The sequence below is a fragment of the Rhipicephalus microplus genome, chromosome X, assembly GCF_043290135.1.
Source record: "Rhipicephalus microplus isolate Deutch F79 chromosome X, USDA_Rmic, whole genome shotgun sequence".
NCBI classification, from domain to species: domain Eukaryota; kingdom Metazoa; phylum Arthropoda; class Arachnida; order Ixodida; family Ixodidae; genus Rhipicephalus; species Rhipicephalus microplus.
Genome location: NC_134710.1, coordinates 77,171,831 through 77,185,378, shown reverse-complemented (window position 1 = coordinate 77,185,378; position 13,548 = coordinate 77,171,831). Strand labels below are relative to the sequence as shown.

At 45.6% G+C, this 13,548-nt stretch overlaps 1 protein-coding gene across 1 annotated transcript in view; it reads right to left on the bottom strand.

Moving 5' to 3' along the window:
- The window catches only part of LOC119175993 (uncharacterized), a 174,479-nt gene extending 171,865 nt beyond the window's left edge, over positions 1 to 2,614 (bottom strand). The window contains exon 1 of the mRNA XM_075877171.1: positions 2,230 to 2,614. The gene's annotated coding sequence lies outside the window, so the exon portion shown is untranslated. The remainder of the gene's footprint in view (positions 1 to 2,229) is intronic.
- Between the last annotated feature and the right edge of the window lie 10,934 nt (positions 2,615 to 13,548).

Here is a 13,548-nt window from a genome sequence, read left to right as displayed (position 1 = left end):
CTCTCTCTCTCTCTCTCTCTCTCTCTCACACACACACACACACACACACTGATATATATATATATATATATATATATATATATATATATATATATATATATATATATATATATATATGCCTTCGTCATTCGTCAGAGAGGGCCTGCCATGGCGAAGGCAGACCCCCTGCTGCCGAAACGTAGGAAGTAATGAAGATTTTTGCACGTTCGTCTGTTGTTTTTCAACGCATATATATATATATATATATATATATATATATATATATATATATATATATATATATATATATATATATATATATATATATATACCTGATTACCTCCAGTGCCAGACAAAGGACTCTCCTATGTTCCACCAGTCAACTTTCCAAATTTGTGCTTGCCAAATTTGCTCCACCCCGTTCTTAATCCTTCGGTTACTTAAATCTTGTGGTTCGGCACCCCGGTTATTACCTATCTCGAAGCGCAGAATATTTAGGTACTCTCCATTAACTCTTATCCCTAACTCTTCCTCTGGAAACGTCATGTGAACACACACACACGCATCTATATATATATATATATATATATATATATATATATATATATATATATATATATATATATATATATATATATATATATATATATATATATATATATATATATATATATATAATGTTAAAGACGACCGTTAAATAAAGTGCAAGTCGTTACGCGCGTAAACACAAATGCGTGACGGCGCCAATATTACAGTTTCTGCTGTAAATTCAAAGTTTATCTTATTGATTGGCAGCCCTCGGTAATAAGCATGCTCACTATTATCGCATTGGTGCGTTATATCTGTTACGAACTTTAGGAACTTTCAGAACTTTTTCTGAATGTGAGCCTTCAAAATGAATACCCGACCATATTTTTCCACTCTGTGACTAGACCTGATTTTCTGCCACAGCGGCAGAACTATAAGCTTGAGGCATGCCTTCGTATACGAAAAAGCACCGTGAAATCACGAAAAACAACGCGAGCGAAAATGTGGCCATACTACTTTCTGAGCAAAAAATAACGCTAATGGATGAAGAAAGGACTCAGACCACGGCGCTGTCGAATGCGTCCATTCTTCTTGTTCTGCACTCTTTTTGGTAAATTATGAACCAGACATGCAAAATAAATGCGTACCTTTCTGTTACATTCGTTAGTGTTTACAGTTTCGATACCTTGAAGGCCAGCCCAGTGTTCAGTGAGGCATGTGACCTTTCTATGCCATTAGTCACTGTTGAATAAATATTCGTTGCACACATAGAAAGTGGCGAATCTAGTGCAACGGGTGCAGCCACAGCGTGTGCCGCTTCAACAACAGGAAGACAATACGGAGAGGGGAGTTCGGTTCCACATATCAACTACTTTTCACGCGTGCGCGCTTTCTCGCACGGAGGAGAAGCAGGAAACACGCCCACTGACCGCAACTGGCGGCCCACTGTCGTCCCACTCGGTTCCGCTTTTGCGGGGTGTGACTACGAGACCACTTTCTTCTGAAGCGAAAGTCACACTGCATGCGTCTCCGACCGACCGAGCTGCAGTGTCGTTGCACAAGGGCCTTGCAGTAGCGGCCGGCCTCGGCGGCGAGGCACTAAAGGTCGCTTCCGCGTCCTTTTAAATAGGCCGCCAAGTTCAAGCGCAGGGCCTTGCTGGCGTCCCGCGGTGCGCTCTTGTTAACTGTATACCGGCGGGCGAGCACCGGCAGCGCCGGTAGCGGAAGAGGCTGGGCCGTGGATCGGCGCCAGGCCAATGCGGGAACCGGCTTCACCCGTTCTGACGCCGCGCCAAGTGCGTCCTTGTCTCGATGTTTCTTCTGCAATCGGGAGTCGTAACACCGATACACACGCTTGCCGAAGTCGAGAGAAGCGTACCTGATGGGAGCACGCCTGTGCGCATGAACCTCAGCATTGCCGTTAGCCATTTGCTATTTGCACGATGTAGAACACTTGCAGAACACTAAGTAATGATTGATATGCCGGTTTGCCGGCTCATGTTGAAAACACGGGTGGATGCAAGCATTTGAACGGGAATCGTTCGCAACAAGTGGTACCAGTGCAAACCGACCGTTTCCTTCTCAAGACTGCAACAACACTCGAAAGACTCCATGTTAAACAGCGATTGTAGGTAATGTTATAGCGGATCTGGCTGTCACAAAACCGACCACCGGCGCCGGGAAGCAAGCCATCCGCTAGATCATACACCGAAATTCAGTTACCTGGAAGCGAGCTTCTCTTGGCTTCCTTGTCGCTCGGTGGTGAAGCCTGTTGTCAGCAGCTGAGAGCCTTGTGCGTAGAGCTGCGTTCGGTCCCCGGGGTGGCGGCTCGAGTACCGGAGCTCTGCAGCGGGACGCCCCGTAGCCTTCAAGTCTCGCCGGCTGCTCCCGCAGTCGCTCCTGACACCCGGCGCTTTTTTCCCTCACTCGTTTGCTCTCTTTCGAACGATAACCTAGATACCCACGCAGTGGCACCGGTCCCTCTGTACAGCTTCCAAATGGCAGCAGTTAGAATGCAGAGCTAAGGCAGCGCCTTTCTGATCTTCCAGGATTTTTTTTCTTTTTTTGCTCAATGGCAGCAGGGCCCCAACTGCAGGCGCACAAGAACAACAGTCCAAGAGTGCGGCGGGGGGAAGGCAGGCAAGGTGGGGGGAGGAAGAGAGAGGACCGCGAGCGCCCTGAGCGCACGCGGGGACGCGGAGGCCGCGAACGGGGAAGGAAACGCGATCTGTCATTGGCGGAAGTATGTCACGTGAGTGCAAAGGTTCACTTGTGCTCTAAATGTAGAGGCGCCGCTTCCCCAGCCCTAGGGAACCACTGCACCCAGCTCTCGGGGCGAGAGTCCGGGGGTGCTCGGGCAGATTGATCGGTCCGGTTTCGGCCGCGACCGTGGGTAGGACCGACCCGGCGGCGGAATTTTTCTTGCTGGTGTCCACACGGGTTTTGACGGGACACGCAACGATTTCCGAAAGTATTGGAGATAACATCGATTGCGAGCTCGCCCGGCCGCGGTCGACCCGCTTGCTTGAACACGCGAGACACGTTATTGTGCAGAATCACGCTTGCGGCGAGCAACTGAAGGTTCATCGCGGAACGAAATAATACATCTCAAAACACGACTTGCAACAGTTCAGTCTCGTGAACCCTGCCAACTACGGGCGACGGGAGGGCGGCATCGGCGAGTGTGCGGCAGCGCTTGGTTTTGCAAGTCCACCTCTTTGAAATTCTGCACAATTCTTTTCACGTCCTTGGTCTTGGAAGAAACGCCCAATGAATGCCTTCTGCGGTAGAACACGTTTTTGATAGCACCCGAGTGGTTCTTACCCAGGTCGAGGTAGCCAAGCTGGCAGTTCAGAAAAGAAACGGCACTGTTTCCTGGCACAAGTTGCCTCATTTATGTGCGGTTATTTAACTACTCTATGTATATATATATATATATATATATATATATATATATATGAGATCTAGCTGACACTTTCCCAAAGAATGTAAAGGGGAAGTTATTAGACCTGCAGTTTAATGTAAATGTGAAGAGAAAGAAGTGGGTGAAAAATTAACTTGCCAGTTCATGCTCACGGCAAGATATCTTTTCACCCAGTTTTCTTTCTTCACATTTACATTACAATGGGGTCTAATATCTTCCCCTATACATTCCTTGGGATAATTGTGTGTTAGATATCATTAATATTGCATGAAAACACGGGAAAACGAGCCCATAAGTACACACTTGCTTTTTGGCCATATATATATATATATATATATATATATATATATATATATATATATATATATATATATATATATATATATATATATATATATATATATATATGTATGTGTGTGTGTGTGTGTGTGTGTGTGTGTTTGTGTGTGTTTAGAAAGCTTCAGTGCATTCAGTGTTTTCCAAAGTTCAAAATGACGAACACGCGAAAACATTTATCCCTACGTTTCAGCCCTACGTTTCATATATATATATATATATATATATATATATATATATATAATAGCTCAGTGGTTAGAGCATCGAACGCGTAATTCGAAGGTCGTAGGTTCGATTCCTGCTTACAGTTGGTAATTTTTTCATCCACTTTTCTTTCTTCTTATTTACATTCCATTAATGTTAATAACTTCCCCTGTACATTCCTTGGCATTACTGTCTGTTATATCTCATATATATATATATATATATATATATATATATATATATATATATATATATATATATATATATATATATATATAATATTACAGCTCTGTTCATTTTTTCGTAAGTGTACGAATTTCTCTTCATTTATTGATTGTATCGCTCGCTCTCTTTCATAGAGTGTTATTGTGCCAAGGAACGTTCAATGTTGGGCGTTCAGAGTTCTTAGTATGACCCCCCCCCCCCCCCCCCCCACTTTCCTTTTTTTTTTCAGCACACTCTTAGACTTAAACAAAAACTCCAGCAATGTGGACGTTGTTGAAACCTAAACGCATTCGGAGCGCCACGAAAGTTTGTTATCGCTGTTGGCCAAGTTTAAAGAGCGCCTTGCTCCGAGGTTTAGCAACGCCTTCCAGTCTGCAGAGTCGACAGCGCATTTTCGAAGCAGTTGCACGGTAAACATGGCCTCGTCGCGCGCCGGCGGGAAGTGAGTGGCCCGCCGAGGTACGACGCGCGGCTAATTTTACGCGCGCTCCACTTCGGCAAGTGTCTCCTGGCTGCTACGGAGAGGGCGACCGGACGTGTGCGTCCACACGGGAGGAAACGGGCCCGATCCATCGCCGGCAGAACCGATTGATTGATTGATTGATTGATTTGATTTGATTGATTGATTGATATGTGGGGTTTAACGTCCCAAAAGCACTATATGATTATGAGAGACGCCGTAGTGGAGGGCTCCGGAAATTTTGACCACCTGGGGTTCTTTAACGTGCACCCAAATGTGAGCACACGGGCCTACAACATTTCCGCCTTCATCGGATGCCGGCAGAACCGATTCGCGATCGGCAAGTTCTCGCGTTGTAAACTATAGCGTGTTCTACTTGCAGCCCGCAAACACCATCGCTCTCGAGTTGCCACCGTAATGCCGGTGATCGTCTCGGCAGCGCAAACTCGGGAAGGCCGACAGACAAATGAGTTGGTATCGGTTTAAACGTAATCGGCGTGAAGGGTTGTCCGGGACCGGCGCGGCTCGGGCTTACATAATGAGTCTGAGCACTGTTACTTAAAAAATAAATGTTTTAAAACTGAAGACATCCGGAAAAGACGCTTAATGTCTCCCCTTCAACATACATGCGAAAAAGTGCGCTGCAAATTATTAAAGGCGCTAAGCAATGTACTTTCTTCCAGTAGATAGAGCAGATGCGTTCACGTAAAAAGCAGCCCTCTTTTAGTGCGTTGCCTGTTGGAAAGGGCAGCGGGGGAAGGGAGGGGAAACACCAAAAGTTTTTAATTTTGCGTGTGTAAACATACACGTATACATATACAAACTTACGCACGAACGTTTGCATAAAGGGTGGGTAACCGCACCTCGATAAACATTTTGTGTTACGCATGCACTGTGTAGCGCCAACCTGACGCTTCCTCCCAGACAAAAACCCTCCCCAGTTTCCTCTCTCTAGTTAAGACAATCTGCCGACTCGACTTGGACCTTTTGACGGTGCAGAGGCTGGACCAGCTCTTTTGGACTAACCTTCTCTTTAACCTTGGGCTAGTCCATTCATGTTGATATAGAATTTCAAACAAAGGAATAACAAGGGAAGGGTTCAAGGGAAGCGCTCCCTTTAGCCCTTTCCCCATTTATTTCTTTGTGCAAAATAGCCACGACTGTGGCTTCCAATCGGACTCCTTGTAAACTCAGGCACAATCCTTGTATTGTCATCACTCAACTTCAACTATAGTTGAAGTTCAGTGATAGCCTCACAGCAGCACACGCTTTTGAAACACACCGCGGAGATGTACACAGTCGACTGACCAGGGGGCGCGTGGGCCAGTGCCGACTACAGGCACCCGTTCTTTATTTCGACAACCTTGCAAAGAAGCCTCGCACCTACTTCATGCCCTAGACCACTTCTTCCTTCCGGCAGGCGGCCAGCATATCCTGGTGTCACTCAATACTCATTTTCCACACCAACTTGTTCCCGTCGTACTCAGCGATATGTGTTACACTGTATAGCACTGCGGTGCTGGTCTCGTTGTTTACCGCCCTGCAGAAGTATGTCCAGAACAACCGGGGCATCTTGCATCTTCCTCAACTCACACCTTTCTCCTGACAGTTGATGCTGCGCAGCGCGAGCAGGCAGAGGGAGCAGGCGAACCTGAATCAGCGAGCTCGCCTCCTGCCCCTTACAATCAAGCCCTGGACAGAGTCCTTCACACTTAGACTCGCTACTAATTACTTAATAAGTTATTATTCTATTTTTAAATCCTTGTCTTCATTACGCATTTCCCTGAACTGTGATCTGGGCTTCGGTAAATGAGAAGGGCTGTGGGCGCGCGTCTTCCTGCAGATTTTATAGCAGCTGGCGGCAATGTCCCATAAAATTTTTGTCTCACGCACTTTCCCGCTAAATAGCAGAAATTAGAAAATGAGGGCCGTGTTTTAAAGCATCAACCCGAAATGAAGACTTCGTCATCCTTTGATTCCTGGTCTAGTCGCTCTTCACAGCCTTCGATTTTTTGTCATCTCGCGTAAAAACAATGCCGTTTTAGTCAGTTACAGAGATTGTCCGAGTAAACACAAACGGGGAGTTTTCAACATTCGCTTCAAATGACGACAAGAGACTGGGCCAGCCAGCACCAATCATCCTCGTGTTGGTTGCGTGCTTGGCTTTAAAAATATATATATAAGACAAACTATAAAGAGGAAGGTGTGACGCGCTGCTCCCTCCGTGTCCAGATGGAGCCGAGGGCTTCGCCGGCACGCGCTATTCTCAGGCGGTCTCTGCTCAAGGCCAGCCGGCAGCCCACTCGCACCGCTCGGATTCTTACTAAACAATCAACGTGAGCGCTGTCTGGCTCATTCGTTCGCCGAGCAATCTCTTGTTTACTCCCGTATATACTACAGGCCCAGCGGCGTTCCAGGCATACACGTCTTATTACGGCGTCAGGCTAAATAAACAGGACACCATGCTTACGATTGCCTCCGATGTCTGCGGACGCTTCCGTCTGGCATCTTGCCGTATTTCACCCCTCCTCACTACCTCCGCGGTTTCATGTGCACACGTGTGCGTGTGTGTTTCATTTATATCTGATCACCTGGTCCTCCGATTGCCAGGTCCGATTTACTTCAAGAATACGCTATCCGTGCAGCCTGCGCAAGGAGTAGGCACTTCGTGCTCTCATATGACGTATCATCGTCCACAAAAGCCTGTCTGGTTTGATAAGGCGAAGCTGCTCGTAAATTTCGTTTCTTTTCCCGCGCATCATACGTGTTGAAAGCAAGGTTGACAGCCGCACAAACGGTGGTAGAATAGACAGAGACGTGTTGAACAGATTCGCCTCGTGCGCCCACCGATGGCGGTGCTACGAACGGCGCCGCGGTAACGTAATCCCGGGGATTCGGCTTTTGTGGACAGCATGCTATGTAAACTCTGGATGTAACAGCTGCATTTCGATTGTAGTTCCCTCGCATCCCACGGCACTTCTCGACTTGCAGCTGTATTTACTTTTAGTGTTTATACGACAGGTGGCTTCTAGCATTACAGAAGGTCAAGAAACGTTTAACGAGTACACGTGTGCTCCAAAAGTAAATATTTGTACCCATCATTCCCGTGGTTCCTGAATGACTGCAGATCGCCAGAGTAACCTGTAGTAAATTTTAGTAAACTCTATGATTGGCGTCAAATGAAATTTGAAAAATGGTGCACGTGGTGCAGTATACAACCTCATTATCAGATATAGATGCACTAATGCCATTTGCCGCTCGAGCAATACATCCATACTTTCGATCACGCAATGCTGCTTAACCAAATGTGCGCACCTATCACTGCGGGTGATGTCTTGACTGCGCGCAATATGATGTTGCTAATGCTTGAGTCAAACTTTCCGCTGTTATCATTTTATATGATTCCCATAGCTGGGTAAAAAGTGGTAAAAACTGGAGAAAGGAGCTTAAGCAAGGTAGCAAAGTGCTTTCTTTCAACCCTTTTTCTAGCTCTTTGGCCAATTATGGCTCGTGATGAGATCATGTACCAGCTCGTAATAATGTAACGTGCCACGTGATGCTAAAAGGCAAAAATGAGTGCACATTCACCGCAGTGGCGACAGGCGACTGACGATTTCACGTTTAAATGCACATATAGGGCCCATAAAAGGGACGGGGGATGAGTGCCAACGTAATATATATAGCTCAGTGGTAGAACATCGGACGCGTTATTCGAAGGTCGTAGGTGTGCCGGGGGCTAGTTATCTTTTGGTGGACTTTTATTTATTCTAATTTACATTACAGTTCTGTAGATCCCCAATGTCACCGATCGTCTGGAGCAGTGGTCATCTCAGCAAAATATGTCACCTCAAAGCAAACCACCCAACGTCCTCGACGGCTGCAGAACTTGCCGCTCTTCCGCAGAACTTGCCGAACAGCCTCAACGATACACGTGACAAGCATCCAGACCGCAAATACAGCACTTTCAAATGATAAAACACATCAAGCAGATGTACTTAGACAGAAATCACACATATTAGGCTTTATTATGCCGGATTTGCAGTTACACTTGCCGCTACAATCGTCTAGCAAAGTAGAGAGAAAACTTTCGGGCCGTTCTCCCTTTCGTACGCAAAGGGTACCTGCTGATCGGGCAAGGTTCCCTGTCACGACAAAAGTGGAATCATGTCGCAGACGTCACTGCTGCCATGAATTTTTCAATTAAAGCAGGACAGCTTGCTGCAGCCGGGTTACCTCGAGGTGTCCCGACAAACACTCACAAAGCGCGTAGCATTGATGGTACTGCTCTCCAATGGCTCACATACAATTGTTGTACCACGTGGCTGTTCATTGCGATTTTGAACATGTTGTCGTAGACCTATCCACGTTTTCTTCTTCCCATCATATTTAAAAATAGTAAGTAAGCCCACTGTGCAAGGTACGCATTTGGTGGTTTGGTTCATGATTATGAGGGAAAAACAGCGCTAAAATGGTGGTACAAGAAAGGACACAAGACAACGGCGCTTGATTGATTCATTCATTGATGTGAGGGGTTTAACGTCCCCGCAATACTTTGCAGTCGTACTTGAATGATCTCGAGAGTTGGCTAGATGGGCTACAGTTCAGTCTTAATACCATGCTATTCTTGTTTTTCCTGTTAACGACCCGGTGAGAATATCTCTCACTTACAAGATGCAGGATATCTCGCAAGTAGATTCGTTCAAATACCTCGAAGTTATATATAATGAACATCTAAATACCTAATATCGAATATCCCAACAAAAGGAGTACGGACAAAGGCTGTCTTGCGCAGGCTGAGTAGCCGAATATCTGGTATGAGAAGAAAGGCATTTTTGATGGTCTACAACATGTATACGTACGACTGGTATTAGAATTCAGCTGTATTACTTTTTCTGGTGCTCCAGCATACAAGCTTCGGCCACTAGTCCTATTAGAGCGAGATGCTTTACGGTTGTGTTTAGGCTTTTCAAAATATGTGGCGAATGTATTATACCTACAAGCGAGACAACCACCCCTGTTAAGCCGACTCTACCTAATTACGGTGCAGACTTTTCCAAGGTTGTTTGAATCACTGTCTATTAATACTCAAACAGTGTTCGTCTCCAATCCCGGCTTGTTTTTCTTTGAACACTGGTCTTGATTCTGCAAGCCACAAATTATATTTGTACAAACATTACCCGACTTCCTAAATGTACGAATTCGTGATGTGCTTCCTTGGATGATGCAACCTTACTTAATAGACATTGTCTACCACGATACCTTTCCGAACCATGCGAAATTATTATTCGACAAAAGTTTACATGGACTGTTACAACAGCATATAAATAATCTGCCAACGAATGTCGTTATTGCAATGGATGCATCGCAAACTGACGAAAGATCTGGCATAAAAATATTTTGCCCTGAACTTGAGTGGTCTTTTTCTTCACCAATGCCCGATTTTATCCCAGTTTTTATAGCTGAATTTACGGCCATATTATTATCTCTGCGAAAGTCAAGTAGTTCAGTATGAGTTGTAGCAATTATCACTGACTTATTATGTGTGTGTTCTTCTCTCATCTCATCTGGTGAAAAGCACTTACTGAAGCTTTTCAAAATACTGTGAGTTCTCGCGGTCCAGAATAATGGAAGTGGCTATAACCAAACTTCATTGCCGGGTTACCTCCCTCAACTTTTGCCTGCATAGAGCAATTCGAGCGCTGTCTTCTCTGTGTCTTCTGTAATGAGGAGGAAACAATTAGTCATTGTTTTCTATCCGGTCGCCGGTACACGTCAACGAGGAGAAGATTCATAGCACCACCTCTTCAAAATCTGGGTCTGAAAATAATCGAATCAGTTGTTCTTTTTTGGCACTTCTACTCTAAGCTACACTAACAGGGATGTTTTCTACGACATAGAGGAATTTATAAGACAGTCTAAAAATTGCGAGCTAAATTTGTCATTCATTAAATGTTTAAATACGAATATTTTGTACTTAAGTCTGTTATATTAGCTATTCATAACTTATACGAGAAGTATTGCGAAGAAAATACACAACAAAAAATCACCTAACACTAGGCTGATCCCCTGCGATGGGTATGAGAGAAGGAGAAGAACGTCCCAAAACCAGCATTTGGTTATGAGAGAGGCCGTGGTGGAGGGCTCCGGAAATTTCCAGCCCCGCCGCGGTGGTCTAGTGGCTAAGGTACTCGGCTGCTGACCCGCAGGGCGCGGGTTCGAATCCCGGCTGCGGCGGCTGCATTTCCGATGGAGGCGGAAATGTTGTAGGCCCGTGTGCTCAGATTTGGGTGCACGTTAAAGAACCCCAGGTGGTCTAAATTTCCGGAGTCCTCCACTACGGCGTCTCTCATAATCATATAGTGGTTTTGGGACGTTAAACCCCAAATATCAATCAATCAAATCCGGAAATTTCCACCACCTGGGGTTCCTGAAGAAACCATGGCGCTTACTGACAACGTGTTTATTCTTTCAATCAGCATATATATACTTCACCACTGTCAACTTAAATACTGAGCCTGCGCAGAGGCCATGACAACAGGTGCGCTGGTGTCATTTTGTGTACTCGCACATTTCAACACGCATAGTGTTAAAAACCTCGTTTCGCGAAAATTCCGGCGTCAGCGTTGGCATCGGCATCGTTGGTTGTGAGCGAAAAACCATCATCTTGCGGGTAACAGAAAAATCGGGGAAGATACTAATAAGCTAAGTAATAAATATTCTGGGCCCGAGCGAGGATCAAACCCGGTACGTTTGCGTGGCAAGCAGGTGTTCTACCACACAGTCACGCTTCTGCTTGGGATTAAAACTAAAGTAGCTTCCTATGCTTGGGAATGATGAGTCACGCTTCTGCTTGGGAATACAATTAAAGTAGCTTTCTATGCTTGGGAATGATGAGTCACGCTTCTGCTTGGGAATACAATTAAAGTAGCTTCCTATGATTCGGAATGCTGCGGAAATTACTTTCATGCTGCACAAGCATTCACGTCCTGTATACAGACTTCACAATACAACAGGTGATATCACAGTAATATTGAGTGGCACAAGCGTACATTGCCATCGGGCGTCAGAACATGCGATTATCGTAATAAAGACCTCGTGGTTTGAAGCCGGTCACAAAAGGTACACTCGTTACTGTGCGTATCTCTTTAAGACCAGGTAGTGGGTGCATAGCAAGTTCGAACAGATTTCGGGTGCAGAAATGCCCGTCGTTTAAACCACAGAATGCAGCCATATGCGAAAACTTCACTGACACAAGTCACTTTCAGCTTTATCGATTTACAATGAAATGACCCACAATTTAAACTTCTCGACTAACATCATACAATAAAGGTATGCACTGAGTGGTTGAAGTACGAACTATATGGAGAGGATATCGCTATCGCGTTCAACTGCTAAAGACGAAGTTTAAGGATCCCCCAGTTCTTTTTTGTGTTTTTTTCACCTTCACCGTCTCTTCCTATCTCACCCCCTCCTGCTCTCACTATTTGCGTGGTTTTTCTCATTTTCAAGAACGATGGCAACAGCAGCAAACACGTCGATTCAACCGTAAGTTTACTGAATGGTTAATTTTTTTTTTGCATTTTTCTTTTGAGCGCGCGGCGCACGCGATAGGCGAGGCATATCTGTGTAGGTCAGACGTCCGCCCGAGCGGGAGACGCGCACTGCATTCCGCGAACGCCAGAGTGCGCGACATGACACTGCGTTCCCGGGAAAAACAAATTCGATATCTCGGCTGTACTGTTATGAATGGTAAAAGCGCACGATTGACAGGTCTTCGAGGAACTCTCCTCAGTCTGCGCCAGAAAGTCTCCGGCCACTTCGATCAGCTCGTCGTCTTTTTGACAGCTTGCGGAGATCGCTGTCGATTCCGTATACCCATCTCTGTCGTATCACTTTCTTTCTCCCTCTCAACAAAACCCAGTGTTTATCCAGATTCCGGGAAACAACGCTGTGCCTTCCCCGAAATTATTTTCAATTGTATTTTTTTTCTTTTCACTCAACGCCATCGCGTGGTTCAGACAGAAGCGGGTTATTGTTTATACGCAGTGACAATATAAACAGAGAGCCCCGCCGCGGTGGTCTAGTGGCTAAGGTACTCGGCTGCTGACCCGCAGGTCGCGGGTTCGATTCCCGGCTGCGGCGGCTGCATTTCCGATGGAGGCGGAAATGTTGTAGGCCCGTGTACTCAGATTTGGGTGCACGTTAAAGAACCCCAGGTGGTCAAAATTTCCGGAGCCCTCCACTACGGCGTCTCTCATAATCAAATGGTGGTTTTGGGACGTTAAACCCCACAAATCAATCAATATAAACAGAGAAGTGTTCACCCTTTTCATTGGTGATGAGGACTAGCTTAGACATTGCATTCCATTGTTTCTGACCAAACCATCATCGTTATTTGATAAGTTACCCCCTTAGTTTTTTGTCTTGTGTGTGCCTTGTTAACTCCACGTTTACGGTTGAAATTAAGGTTGTATAATTGAGATCACATTAGGTAGCAAGACTTGACAGTGCATTAATCTAGCATGAACTATCTGACTGCTGTGTTTTCCCAGCGCCAACGCTGCTATGAAGCAGTCATGTAGTGTATTGTGCCTGTGGTGCCATAGGGTACATCCTATGCAGTCAAATATCCCTGTTTCGCCAGGTTTGTTAACCTGCGCATGGTTATGAAACGTAGCAGAACGAGGTGAATGAGAGTGTGACTATTTGTAGCGCTGCTAATAATGAACCTAACCCTTGTAATGATTATCCCATCCGACGCCAAAAAGAACGTTATGCACACCCTGTCGCGCACGCTCTGCACATTTGTTTGATGGACAGGCAGTTTCTGAACACACATACACCAATCCTAATTCAGCGTCTTCCGTTATATTTTGTTTGCTAATTAATTTCC